The sequence below is a fragment of the Vicugna pacos genome, chromosome 8, assembly GCF_048564905.1.
Source record: "Vicugna pacos chromosome 8, VicPac4, whole genome shotgun sequence".
Classification (NCBI taxonomy): domain Eukaryota; kingdom Metazoa; phylum Chordata; class Mammalia; order Artiodactyla; family Camelidae; genus Vicugna; species Vicugna pacos.
In genome coordinates, this window is record NC_132994.1 from 62285993 (window position 1) to 62300180 (window position 14188).

Consider the following 14188-nt stretch of genomic DNA (forward strand, 5'->3'; position numbering starts at 1 on the left):
AGATTATCCAGCCATGTAATCGAAATTTGTTTTACTTTACATTTTAGCTCATCTTTGGTTTCTTTGATTTGATGCCAGTTGACATAATTATGAATGTTGTCTTCAACTGTGTATATGAATTTTGTATATTGGGATCTCACCTCTGAACTTTTAATTACCAGAATATCCCACTATTTAATTCTCTCATCTTGTAGCTTTAAACACCTACCCTATGCTGCTGACTGGGAGATTTATATGTCCAGCCCAGCCCTCCTTGACACAGACCTGTGTGCAATTGTCCACTTCACATCTCCACCTTGACATATATCAGACATCACAAACTTACTATGACTAAAACAAATGGCTGAATTTCACCATCCTGCTCTGTCCCATGTCTTCTCCATCTCCATCCTTCCAAAGTCTTTGCCCCAAATCAACAGTTTCATCTTTGAATCCTCTCTTTCCTTCACATCCCACATTCAAACTAGAAGCAAATTCTATTCATTCTACCTTCAAAATAGCTCCAGAGTCTGGGAACTTCTCACCACATATACTGTTGCCAAGCTAATTCAAGCTTCCATTATCTCTGCCTGGATTATTGGGATAGCCTCCCGGATGGGACTTTTCTTTAATCCTTATGTTTCATACTTTTTTCTCAGCATACAATAGTCAGACTGATCCTTTTAAAAGTTAAGTCATACCATGCTCTTCTTCGCCTCAAATGCTCTAATTATTTTCCATGTCATTCAAATTACAAGGTTCTACATGACCTATCCCCAACCCCTGCCCCCAATAGTTCTGACCTACGTCCTATTACTCTCACCCTTGCTGGAATCCAGATATTTGGGCTATAAAAAGGAGAGAAGAGAGGAATGGATCAGAATCACAGATAAAGTGTTTAGATTCTATGGATTTTTTTCCCCCCAAAAGATTTTTGCATGGCTCACTTATGATGACAGGGAGAAGCTTGGTTATAGAGAAGCAGCACAGCTCCTGGCCATAGCCACTGTGCACTCATTGCCCCCTCCCAAGGCAAAGGCCGTGTCTCTTTCATCTTTTGCATTGATGAATGCTAATGCAGTACCTAACATATAATAAGAAAACTAAAAATGTTCGATATGTGCCAAATTGCTGCAGTTGCATACAGTTCTTTCAATAATTTTGGCAAGTAGTCTTTTGAAAAATATCATGAAACGCATCTTTATCAATTAATGGTGTCCTATACTCAATATCCATCACTTCAACATTGCAACAGCCCTAACACTGTTAGCCTAGCAGTTCTTGGTAATGACAAGAACATCTAATGCCATGTGATGTGAGTAGTTGAGTGATCCCATTTCTAGGCTTCATTTCAAGGGTTTCTGAATGAGGAACTTTCTCAATATGGTCCTTCTTTGTGCAGAACCTACTCTCTGTGTCTTTGAATGTACAAGTAGTTTCTCAGTAAGACTTTCAAAGCCTAAATATCTAAATCTGACCAGAGAAATTTCCTAGAATTTGTTTCCTGTAAGCTACTGACCCGAAAGAGAACTTTTTTCTCCACATATTAAAAACATAATTTGTGTGAATAGCTACTCCTTTAATTTCTGTAACATGAAATTATGCAGGCTTACTGACTAGAAACTTCTCCTGACGCATTTCAAATGTCAAACTGAGAAGCATATTAGGGAGTTTCAGCACGAAATCTCATATCCAGTATGACCTAGCATCAAGTCATCTAAGAAATAATAGTAACGGAATAGTATTTGGAAATGTGGCACAGTTGTTGAAAAGCATAATCATCTACTCTGTTATCAGAACATAAAAATCTCTATAAATTTTAGCCTTCAACCATGAATGAATGGTAATGGTTAATGGGATATCTTCAATGTTTCAGCAGTTCCAGAAAATGTCTCGGTCATAGTTCTTGTGTGGTCTGGATGTAGGCCCTAAAGACTGAAAGAACGTATGTTTTGTTTAGTTTCTTATTATTTTTCACATGCTACTAATTTATTTTCCTCCAGGTAAAGTAAATGAACACCAGAAATCAAAATGACTAATCTTAAACTTTTCAAAAAGCCCTCAGAGTAGCCAGCTTTATCACAACATTCATCCACATCACCCCTCTGTTTCTAATACTTTTCCACCTTGTTCAGAGAATTCTTACATATTCCTCAAACATTATTTCAAGTGTCAATTACTGTCCTACCTCCTCTGAGGAAGCCCATCCCTTCCCCCCTCACCCCTGCAGTCTTCACTAGGGAATCATTTTCTCTTTCTCCTCTGAACTTACAGCATCTCTCATCGTATTCTGTCTATATCCTTCCTACTAGACTGTGACCATCTGGATGCCAGAACCATTTTTTAACCTTGCAAAGGATCATCAAGTGCAAAGCAAATAAAGTGTTAAACAATGTTTGAGAATTTAAGGAGGAAGAGCAACCAACATTGTAATGTCTTTAGATCAGTTACTCACACAAAGATTCTCTTTTATAGAATCTGTGCTCTGCAATCCTGAATCTCAAGCTAAATATCACTATGGTCTGAGCAACAGTCAGAACATCTCTGCCGGTGAGCACGTCATACTCAGTGTACATTTTCCAGAATCTGGGCCAATGTCCTTAGGCCAGAATTTGCTTCATGTGGATTGACGGCAGAATTTATAGGAGAAGCTGCCTTAACAACGTCAATAACAAAGAACACTGATCTTTCCTAAAAGAGGAATCACACTCCCTATTCTCATGCAGGTTTCCTCTGGCAGAATCCCATCCTCTGTGAGACATGTTGGATAGTATAGAACAGAGTCATCAGTCTCACCCACTTTTTTTGCAACAAAATTACCTTAAACCAACTGTACTCAAATCACTGCTGTCCTCAAACAAAAGCAACTCTGAAGGGGACGGTAGTCTTGACCCACAACCCTGTTCTCAGCACACAGAAATGCTAGACTGTTTCCTTACATTGACCACAAGGGACAAACCAGTAAAAGCACGGCGCTGACTTGAAAAGGAGAGAAAATGAGTTTAATGGGCACAGATACTAATTTCCCTACTCTCGAGGGTATTACTTCACTTCAACAAATAAGCATATGCAGCGAGATGATTCCTGTTCCACCTGAAGCACACTGCAAAAGCAGGCAAGTATTTTGGCCCTGGAAGGAAGCAGTAGCAGTGGCTTTAAAACCCCTAGAGAAGTAGGTGAGAAGGAGGCAAAGAGGGTACCTCTGGGTCAGGCTTTAAAATACAGATTCATTTTGTCGATTTGGCTGTTGTTTTATGTTGTGATTCAATTAGAAATACTGGGTAGGGGATTACTGGATTTTTCTGGGGTCCTCACATGCTCGAAATCATTCACCACTGACACTTGAACAATTTAACATGTTGGAAAATAAGTCCGTGTTTCCAATCCTCTACACTGTGGAACTAAGTGTTCCCAGCTTGTTCTATTTTTGCCATTGGACCATTTCATTTTGAAGACACACTTGGGAAAGATGACAGCATTAATTTAGCCAACAATATTTATTTTGTTTTCATTAGTTGTTTTTGTAGTTTCATATTTTGATGCTTGATCTGATAAATGTATGATACCCAGAGGATGACTCTGTTTATACTAATAACAGCATCTCGTTCACACTTCAACAATGATAGAATAGTTGGCTTCACTGTCAAAAGAGCATGAATCAGAAAGGCTCTTGAGAAGAGGGGTATTTATAATGCAGATGGAAACTACAGGGAGGGTGAGGTGAGGCAGGTAGGGAAGAAAGGAAAGGCAAGGCACTGGGTAGAGGTGGTGGGTACGAGTTCTCTAAGCAGCTGAGTAACTTGAGCAAGTTACTTAAACCACTTAAATCTCAGTATTTTCGTCTTCAAAATGGGTATGGGCCAGTTAGAGTATAAAAAAAAATTCGTCATTCTGTAACTGTATACTTGCATACATTGAGTTTATAGTTGTATCAACACTATTTAATTGAGCAACGATGATCCTTGTGATCCCCTAACAGAAAACTTTAGAAAGAAGAAATGTATGGTACAAATAATTTGGGGGAATCAGTAAGTAATAACAACCATTTATTGGGTGATTCTGTGACGGGCATTATGCTCTTTTGTGCATGTTATCTTATTGAATCACCACCATCATATTGCTATATGGGTATTTCATCCTTATGCTAAAAATTAAAAAATCTAGCCTCAAAGGGTTTATGTAACCTGCCCAGTCACTTATCTACAACCAAAATTCAAATCCAAGAGTCTCAGACTTCCAAGCCTGAGCATTTAACTACATCACCTCTGAGTTAAATTCCAAAGAGGCCATATTTATAAAATTTAATCTTTCAAGTGTACATTGCAATCTCAGGTGCCACAGAAAGGACACACCATTTTGCTGTCAGTATGAATGGCCATAATAGAGACATTCATTCTATTGCACCACACTGCACAACTGGTAGAGCAGGGGGAAAAGGTAGCCTTAGAAATAAAGGCTACTAAATACAGAATAGACAAACAACAAGGTCCTACTGTATGGCACAGGGAATTTATATCCAATAACCACAATAAAACAGAATATGAAAAACAATATATATGTATGACTGATACACTATGCTGTATACCAGAAAAACTAACACATTGTAAATCAATTATACTTCAACCAAAAAAAGAATAAGAGACCAAGAACAAAAGAAATAAAGGCTTTGGGAAACATTCTAATAAAGAAATAATAAGTTTTTAAATTTATTTTATCATTTGTTTATGAATGTTGGCTCAGAATGCCTACATCCAGGAAAATGGGTTTATGCTTCCGTTACTGTCATAAACATATTAGATGAGAATCACCCTTATATGTCTGTTTCCCTCACTAGCCTTAGTATTTTTGAAAATGAGAACCCAAGCCTTATTTATCTTCAAATTTCCAGCATGTAATCCAATGCTAAATACAGAATAAACAATAAACATTAGCCATACACAATTTAATGAATAAGCATTTCCCCAAAACCAATTTATCCTGAAAATGTACCTTGGTATCTCTTCCTTTGTGAGTCTCTGAAAGAACAAAAAAGGACAAAAGCAAATGTTTAATTCTACTAAAGTGGAAAAGGGAAAGCAGCTGAGGCAGAAAAAGAAACTCAACATTTTAAATATCGTTAAGCATCCATGTAAAGAGGAAATCGTGCTACCAGTACAACACTAAACCTTACCAAAAAGTAGGTAGCCTGAAAACTATTTTTTAAATGTGTATGTTCCTTATCTGATATAATTTATAGGAAAAATGTTAATAGCATTTTCTACGAGATGACTTATAATGACTTCAAGTACTTTATTCAACCCTGCCAAGGAGAGTGTGAAAAGTGGCCTATTGTTAAGCTCTAGAAGACAGATGGGGAACTGAGCCCATTAGCAGCTGAGGGAGCATGGTGTTAGGAGACATCAAGGAAGCACTCTGGTCTTAAATTATGTTGTGAAAACTTAAAGATGTGAAGAGACCAGAAGTAAAGGTTCTACTGTCATAGGAGAATCTTTGTCCTTGGTCATCTTCAAGGGTATGTGGACTGTCTTGCTCTCATTCCCCCGTCCTCCTTACTCATCAGTATCCTAGAGTAAATAACATCCAGTGTAGTTATGTATATGGAAAATGAATCTATAGTTACCCCAGATTAGATTTCTCATATATTTAGAGGATGTGTCCACATCAGTGGCCATGAGTCATATCAAATAAATGACCACCACTCCTTAACCACACTCTTAAAATTACGTACAAAAATAGCTACTTAACTTAAATCCCTGCTGAGTCTTTTTGTTGTCTTTGCATGCTGATTCAGAAGGACTATTTGGTGTTTAAAATCTTCAATGCTTTCTTTTCTAGTCTTTTTCTTGCTGTTTTGCATGAGAGAATACAGAAATCTAAGTCATACTGCCACAGACTCACATTAGCATAAATATTTCTCTTTTCTATGCAATTTAAAGGTTCATCTTATGATGAAAAAAATGAAATCAGTCTTCTTTTGCACAATGGGAATGATAAAGGGTAATCAATAACAATTTTGCATAAAAGGACTTAATTTTAAGTGATAGTGATAGCATTAAGTGGTACTATCTTTGTATTTCTCCTGCTTTCATTAAATTGCTCCTTTAGCTGTGTCACTAAACAGACAGCAGTACATTGATAGGTATCTGAGCTTGTAAAAATCAATGAACAGAGCTCATTGTGGTTTTTTTCCAGTTTCTCCCTGCCCTAGATCCTCCCTCTCTTTACTGCCTTTCTCTGTGTCCAGGGAGACTGGTCCCTGCCCATTGCATCAGCCAGCCTCCCTGCCAGCTTCCTCTACAGTGGCAGCCAGTTGGAGGCACTCCTCACAAGAGACTAGAGTAGGTGTGGGGAATAAGAAGTTTGGGGGAATGCTCCCCAATCCCTCTCTGCTCTGAGTGGTGCCCCTCCACAACTACAGCTCTTGCATGGCAGTCCCTCCTCATTTCTCAAGCTCTCTCTGATTCCAGAAACACCATTTTCCTCTGTTTCCTTTAGACCAGGGGTGAATTCTGTTTCCTTCTGGATCTTGACTGGTAAAACCTGAAAGCAGATCAACTTAAACTTTTTCCATTCCAATCACTTAACTCTGTTGAAAATAACGTCCCTTTTCTTTGTGTCATTGAGACTGGGATCAAACAGTTCAATAATAATATAGCCAGAAGTCATCTTTAATCCTGGTGATCAGGGCACAAAATGATGTTCATGAACTTTGTATACTGGAGAACTGCTTCTCCTTGGCCCCACTCTGGAGTCGCCCTTCTTGCCAACAGGAATGGAACATCATACTCCCTCTTACTGCAGTGAGAACAGAGGACACAGCAGTACTCAGTGGTTATAGAGCAATATTGGAGGAACCATCTTGGGATCTGAGACAAAAACAAAAAATCAATAACACCGATCATGTCTTGATTAAAGTTTTTTATATTTTATTCATCAAGGATTTCTTGCATTAATTTAAACTGTTAGTATAGTGCATTTTTAAATTATTTATTTATCTTGGTCACTGAGTTTTTGGCACTCCCTTTACATTTGATACCCAAGGTGAGTGTCTTGCTCCCCTCTCCCTAGTCCAAGCCCCGTTAGAAAGAGTCAGAAAATGGAGAGTTCTCACAAACTGACAGTCAGGGCTAGGTTATGACATCGTCATTAAAGATACAAACTTGGAATTCAGTTTGAATTTTTCCCCGACTACTTACTGGTTGTGACCTTGGGCAAGTTTCTTAAATCCTCTTGGCCTCAATTTCCTCATTGCAAGATGAACATAATAATATAGGTCAACAAATGCTAATCTGCACTGCAACTTCCAACATGTTCTTGGAACCAAATGATTGTTCACACATTTAGCACAAGCTAATTTGCAGCAAACTCTGACTGAACTGAGGTAAGGCAATTCATAATCTTTATTTTATCCCACATATGAGGCAGTTACTTACAGGGTGCTGCCTCAGATCCCAGTGGGGGTGGTACCAATTAAATATATGTTATATGCGTAATTTAGCTGGTCTGAAATTTGAAAGTTCTAAATTCAAAAACTTAGGTTAGCCTAAGTGTTTTGGATGATGACTGTGAACCTGTATCAGCTCTTTGTGGGGATTCAGTGAGATGCTGCATGAGATCACATCATAGAATACTCACTGGAAAATGGGCTTTCCTAGAACCCTGGAAATTGAGAGCAGAGATTCAGTTCCAGACCCTGATATTACTTGCTCCCTGGTGGAAAGATGACACCTCACAGACACTGAGTTGAGTTCAAAAGGCTATATTAGTTCTTCCAAAAAATGATGTAAACCCTGAATATTAAAGGTGAGTGGCAAGGTGAGAATGAATATTTGTCCTCTTTGTGTGGACAGTGCCACAGGCAGATATGGGTTCCTGTTGGATTTTAGGGGAAGCCAGGGAAGCTCTATGCTGAGATATGCTGTGTACACTCCTATCCTGTGTGGCCGCCTCCCTTCTGATTAGGTTTGCATTCTTGGCTAATTAAATTTGGAGTTTAATCTAACTTTGCAGTATGTGTGTTGGGAGTGGGTCTCTTCCTATCAATCTGTAACCTGGCTGAAGCACTGCAGTGCTCAGGAAACACTGATTATTAATGTCATCTCCATCATCATCGTTGCCTAAAGGCAACAGACATTTTTCAAAATTGAAGCTTTCCTAGAAGTCAATTGATTTACAGTATAATCTTTGAGCAATTGCAAACAAAGACTAACATTTCACTGTAATTATGACTAAAAGCTTGATGGAAGAAAGTGGAAACGTCATCCCAGCCTGGGGTGGGATGTGAACTATATCAGCAGAACACAAATGATGAAGACACATCTAGACTGGACCACAACAGAGACAATTCCTTTAATGGTAAATGACTAAGGATTTTTACCAATTTCCAATAAGAATCGAAAGTTAATTTCAAAGCCTGCTTTATACTCTGCAGAGTTCCCTGTTTTTAATTTAATTTTTAATTTAATGCTTAAATTAACTTGCAAGAACATTATAGAGTTGTTATTCCTCAGGATGGGTTTAGTTATGCTCTCTTCTCTCTCTCTCTCTCTTTTTTTTTTTTGGCTACACATTGTCTTCATAGTATTAGATGACTAATTTGATTGGGGACCCCATTTGTTAACTTCAGTCAGATTCCAGTGCTCAGAATGGGCAAAACAGATCAGAGCCACCCTCAACAGTAAACTTGTATCGGGGGAATTACCTGTCAAAATGGCCCGATGACCTGATATAAACACCCCTCAGACTTGCTGATATTAATAATGAGTTTGTGTACCGACCAGAATCATCTATATGACATAAAAATAGAGACATTCTGTTTGAAGTAGGAGTTGAACTGCCAAGTCCCCCTTTACCCCTAGGTCGCCTGCCCCTTTCCAATGTCTTTACAAAGCCCTTAAAGCTCCAAGGGATCTTATGAGACTCAGTGGGGCAATAGCTCCTAAGAAAGAATCCTTTCCACTCTAGCACTCCCTAGATCCACAAATCCATGAGATTCTAATAGTTACTATTTACTACGTGTCTAATGTACAAGGCCTGAAGCGAGCATTTATTCACGGTATATTAATAAGCTTTAGAAAGACCTTACAAGGTAAGGATTATTTATCCCCTTATACAGATTAAAGAACTGAGGCTGTAGAGTTTAAATAACTTTCTTGAAGTCACACAGCCAGTAAGTGAGGCTCTAGAATTCAAGCTCAGTTCAGCTGACCCGAAAGCCCATATGCTAACCAGCACGTCTATCAGGGAATCCGAAAGAGAAGAAAACAGCTTGGTGAATAAACTGCTGGAAAGAGTCTGCCTGAAACTCATCTTCAAAGGACCTGCGCTTCACAGTGGTTTCCTTTCCACTTTATACAACTGTTTTTTTGTTTTGTTCTGTTTTGTTTTGTCTCTTTTCCTCTCCTCTCCTCTCTCCAAACCACTTGTCTAGGTCTCTAGAAATTTATGACAAAAAACATGATGACAGACAGCTGCCCAGTTTCACCACTTACACCCTAGAAATCCAGACAGCAAGTGCCCAGGGCACTTCTCAGAGGCAATTGCCCATCTCAGGACCATTCCACCATGGACCCATTTAAGGGGGCAGGATAAGGGCATAAAACGGCTGTTCCTGCTGCAGCTGGACAGCAATCCTCAGAGAAGAGAGGTGGAAACAAAATGTTAGAAGGTGGGTCTGTTTCACAGAAACATGGTCCTGACTGGATTTGAAAAAGATGGCCCTTATTTCTGTTTTCTCATTAAAATACCTAACTATTAACTACCTGTTTTATTCATACTTTGTGAATATGCAAAAATCTAGAAGACCAAGATTGTGGTTTTATCTAGGGTTTTCCATTCACTACTTGTACAGATTACTACATGGACAAATGACTTCTGTCCTAGTTCAGTTTATTGTTTGTTTGATTGTTTTTGTTTTTGTTTCTGTTTTGTTGTTGTTGTCATTGTTGTTATATTAAATAAAAGGATTATCTCTAAAGAGTTCTTGATTACTCACATTTTCTGGGTTAGCAGAGCTGTCCAGAAAATATTTGTAATGTCAAATATAAATCCAAGAATCAGGGAGATCTAAGCATAAGTACTAATAATGTTCATATGTAGTTGCTTGGGATTTTCCATTTGGTCCTCTCTCTAATTCTTCAGGATGGTGGTCTAGATGTCATTATGTCATTTCTCTTCTGTGCAAAGAGGAAACATATCAAGAGGTTGAAGAACTTGTTCATAATCACACAAGTGACATCATGACTTGAACTCAGGTCTCCTGATTTAGAGTCAACATGCTGTAGTCATTTGGAATAATTTTCAAATTAGCCATCAAAAAGTCATAATTTTAGCCATTGCCATTTCTCTGTTATTAGCACCTAGTTCTAAGTAGATAAATACATAATGAATGCTCTAGAGCTTTGACTGCCACCTTTCCTAAAGCAGTTGACCTGGCATTTCCGAGTGGTGAGATCAGTGTTGTCACCTGTAGAATTGCAGCCTACCTTATTCTGGAAGATCAGTCTACAGCTGGAGAACTTCTAGGTCTGATATGTTTGACAGTCCCTAATGGGAATCCGTGAACACCTTATCAAGGTGGTTGTGTTTTATAGACGTGGGGAGGGGAGAGTTGTGAAAAGAAATACAAAAAATCCTCACAAATTAGGTAATGCATCTTATTTGTAATTTGCTGTTTTCTTACTCCCAGTTCATCCCTTGTGTCTGAACCAACAATCTATCTCCTTCTAAATAAGGCTATTTAGTCAGCATACCCTGTGAGATTGTGCCTTGTATAACAAATCCTTTGCTCAAAATGGTTCTAATACTGCAATATTTTCAGCTTTGAGGGAGGGAATTAGCCATAGTTAGAAAGGGCATTTCGATAATTCATTTTCAATCATTTTCATGTCAGTAACCACAAGTGTACCTAAATCAGTTTTGGATCAGACCTTAAGTAGGATCATCAGAAAAGAATATATAGACAATGAAATAATGGAATAAATATAACCATAGCCCTTTTACTTCTCCCTTCTTAAATCTGAATGCTGCTTTTGTCCTTATCAATGCATACTAAAATAGCATTATTAAAAGAGATTACTGACCTCCTAACCATCCAAACCAATGGCCCCTTTATCTTTGAATTCTACATAGCATCTGACTCTAGTAATCATCCTCTCCTTAAAATATCCTCCTTCTTTGAGTTTGGAGATATGAAGCTATTGCATTATTTTCACCTCTCTGAAAGTCCTGAGAGTTTTATTCTCTTGCTCCCAATGTTCATTATCTTCTTCCTTTTCTCTCTATTTACCTCTTACCTCAGATGCCACATCTAGTTTCAAATATCACTATAGGGAAGACCTCCAACTACGAATAACTGTAAATTTCTTAGCAGAAAGAAGTGGAACAATGGGAAGAAGAGACATGGGCACTGCTAGTCATTCGCCGGGAAGAGAACCATGTGTTTCCAGTCTAGATTTACAATTATGAACTGTTCAAATTTTCATCCTTGTTTGTAAAGCTAACAGTGATCCTCTTTTGCTTTTGGAGTTTGGGCAAGTTTCTTGAATCCTCTTTACATAAACTTTGCCTCTTTATTTCTCTTTTTTGAAAACATAGTGGCCTGTATTATCTGGATTTGATGTCTACATTTATTAATATGAGAGTTATTGGATTTTTCATATTAACTCATTTATTTTATGTCATGCTACATAGAAATAGGTCATGTACAAACAAAATTTAAGCAAGAAGAGCTTACAAAAACTAAATGTGAACCCATGTGAAAAATGTTAAAATGAAATTGTTTATGGCAGTTTTATGGGTATCCTCCCCAAATCTTCATTTGCCTAAAGATTCTTCTTTTTATATAAATTGAAACTTCCATGCTAATTTTGAGGGAGAGAGTAAGGAAAGGAACATGGGTCCCTGAGTCAAGTTCACAGGTTCATATGGACGTCTCACAACCTCCTAGTTCAATGTCAATTTCTATATTTCTGAAACAGAATTATTATAAATGCCTGTTAGAATTCTTGGAAGGATTAGAAGTGATGAAGTAAAATGCATAGAATACAGTAATATCATATTTATAAGTCTAATAGTCACTCTGAATATAGTATAGTATAGCACAATGTCTTCATAGTGGAGGAGGTCGACCAGGAGGCTTAAAGAAATCTAAATGAAATGAAGGAAATCAGACTGTGATTCAACCAAAATAGGGAGCCAAGTTCCAAACAGATCAAGATATCCTGCACTATCTTCTATTCAGTAAACAAATTACAACTATTATTTGTTTTCTTATTTGTGTAATAAAGGAAAGAGTTAAACAATATGGCAAAATCCCAATCAGTTTAAAAACTTCAGTATGTGTGACAAGAAAAGTCAAGAATTTAAGGGCTGCCTGGATGGTTTATTGCTCTACACAAGGATGTCAAATAGGCTTTTGTATACTTGCTTACTTGCATTATTGGATTATTTGATCTTAGCCTAATGGAGTATGCCATTAGCCTATGAAATATTGAAAAGAATTCAAAGGCTGGATATGAGCACAGGGTGGTCAAGAGAATCTGACCAATGAGCCTTATCAGGTTTAGCTGCAGGAAGAGAGAGGTCAGGTGCTCTGTATCTGCAATCCCTAGTAGTCTGTGGGTATTGGACTGCATTTCATAGCTATATGGGTAGGGGATTTTTTTCCAAGTCTCTCTGAAACAAACTTTGATATAAATGCTTTCTGCCCTCACAAGCCTTAGCAGACTCAAACCTTCATGCCGTGAAAGAATGTTTCCCCTGCTTCAGAAATCAGTGACTGCAAACGGCAGAGGGAACTTGAACTGCTCCATACTGGAGTCAAGCTTAAGGAAAAGAGAAAAGAAAATACTTTGTTCCATGAGGATGAACAAGAAAATCCTACCAATGATCTTCGACTGAGTAGTTATAGGAAAATGCTCTATTTGCTTCCCTGAGCCAATTGAATCATGATGCTCCTTGTACCCTGGGAACATATCAACTTCAATTAGGAAAAAAAAAAGGAATAACTGAGCAGAACGTTTGATCAATTAACGGCTTTATGTTAACCATATCTGTAGAAGGATAGGCCTGAAAAAGTAAGCCTATGACAAAAGCTACAAAACAACGAACCTACTTTAGATTATTCCTAGAAAGCCTTGGGTACATCTCCTGGAAAATGATCAAAGAAATAATGACTCTATTTATCAGTTTTCAATTATCCAGAAGTTGTTCATTTGTGGATGGTTCACATCTCTGTTCTACTTCTGCTCTCTCTGGCTGAATGCCTTTTGGCTATTAGAGTGTCCATGTGCACTTTCATGAGAGATGGGCAGGGAGAGACGTCAGCAAGCGTACAAATTAAAAGACCCATAAACGTGAGAGAATAGCAAGCCCTTTGGCTAAATGAGGCTTATGTATTACCTGTAGATCTAAAACTTCCATGCTTTTCCTGAAATCATACTATGATATCCTGCCAGATCAGGGCTTTGTATTATCAGCATTCAATAAATATTAGCAGAAAAAATGTATAGCATAGTGATAAAGAGCCCAGGGGAGAGAGCTGGGTTACCTGTGTTTACATTCTATCTCTAAACTTAAAGTTGAATGACTATTTACTTGACCTCTCTGTGCCTTAGTTTCTTTATCTGAAAGTAGTATTGTGATAGATTGTATTGTTATCAAAATATGTGTCAAAGGGGCAAAATCTGGAGATGAGAATAGACCAATGGAGAGAGACTAATTAAATTTCTGCCATTTTCACAGCTCCCTACCAACAGCAACAAGGGCAGCTACCCGTGGTGCAGAAAACATATACGTCTTCCCAAACCACAACTCCATAGACCATGTGACATTCCTCCCAAGCACTTCTCATTGATGTGATTAGTTTGACATGAAAAAGGTGAATCCATAATTGATGCACATGCTCCCTGGCAGGAAAGGATAATCTCTACCTTATTATTCATTGAGAAAAGCCTCACAGAATTGTATCAAATTGCCCAGCTGTGACAACAAGAGACTCAACTTTCTACCATCCTCAGGCTACTGAATCCCTAAAGTTTGGAATATCTGATGTATGATAAGGCTAAATTTGTCCAACTTATGTTTTATAAGAAGGAATTGAATAATCCTTTGAGAAGTAGACAGTCAACCCCAAAATGAAACAACACTGTTTGGGGGCATGGGGGTTCAAACTTACAATAAACCTGTGTTACTCAAATAAAATAGGGAG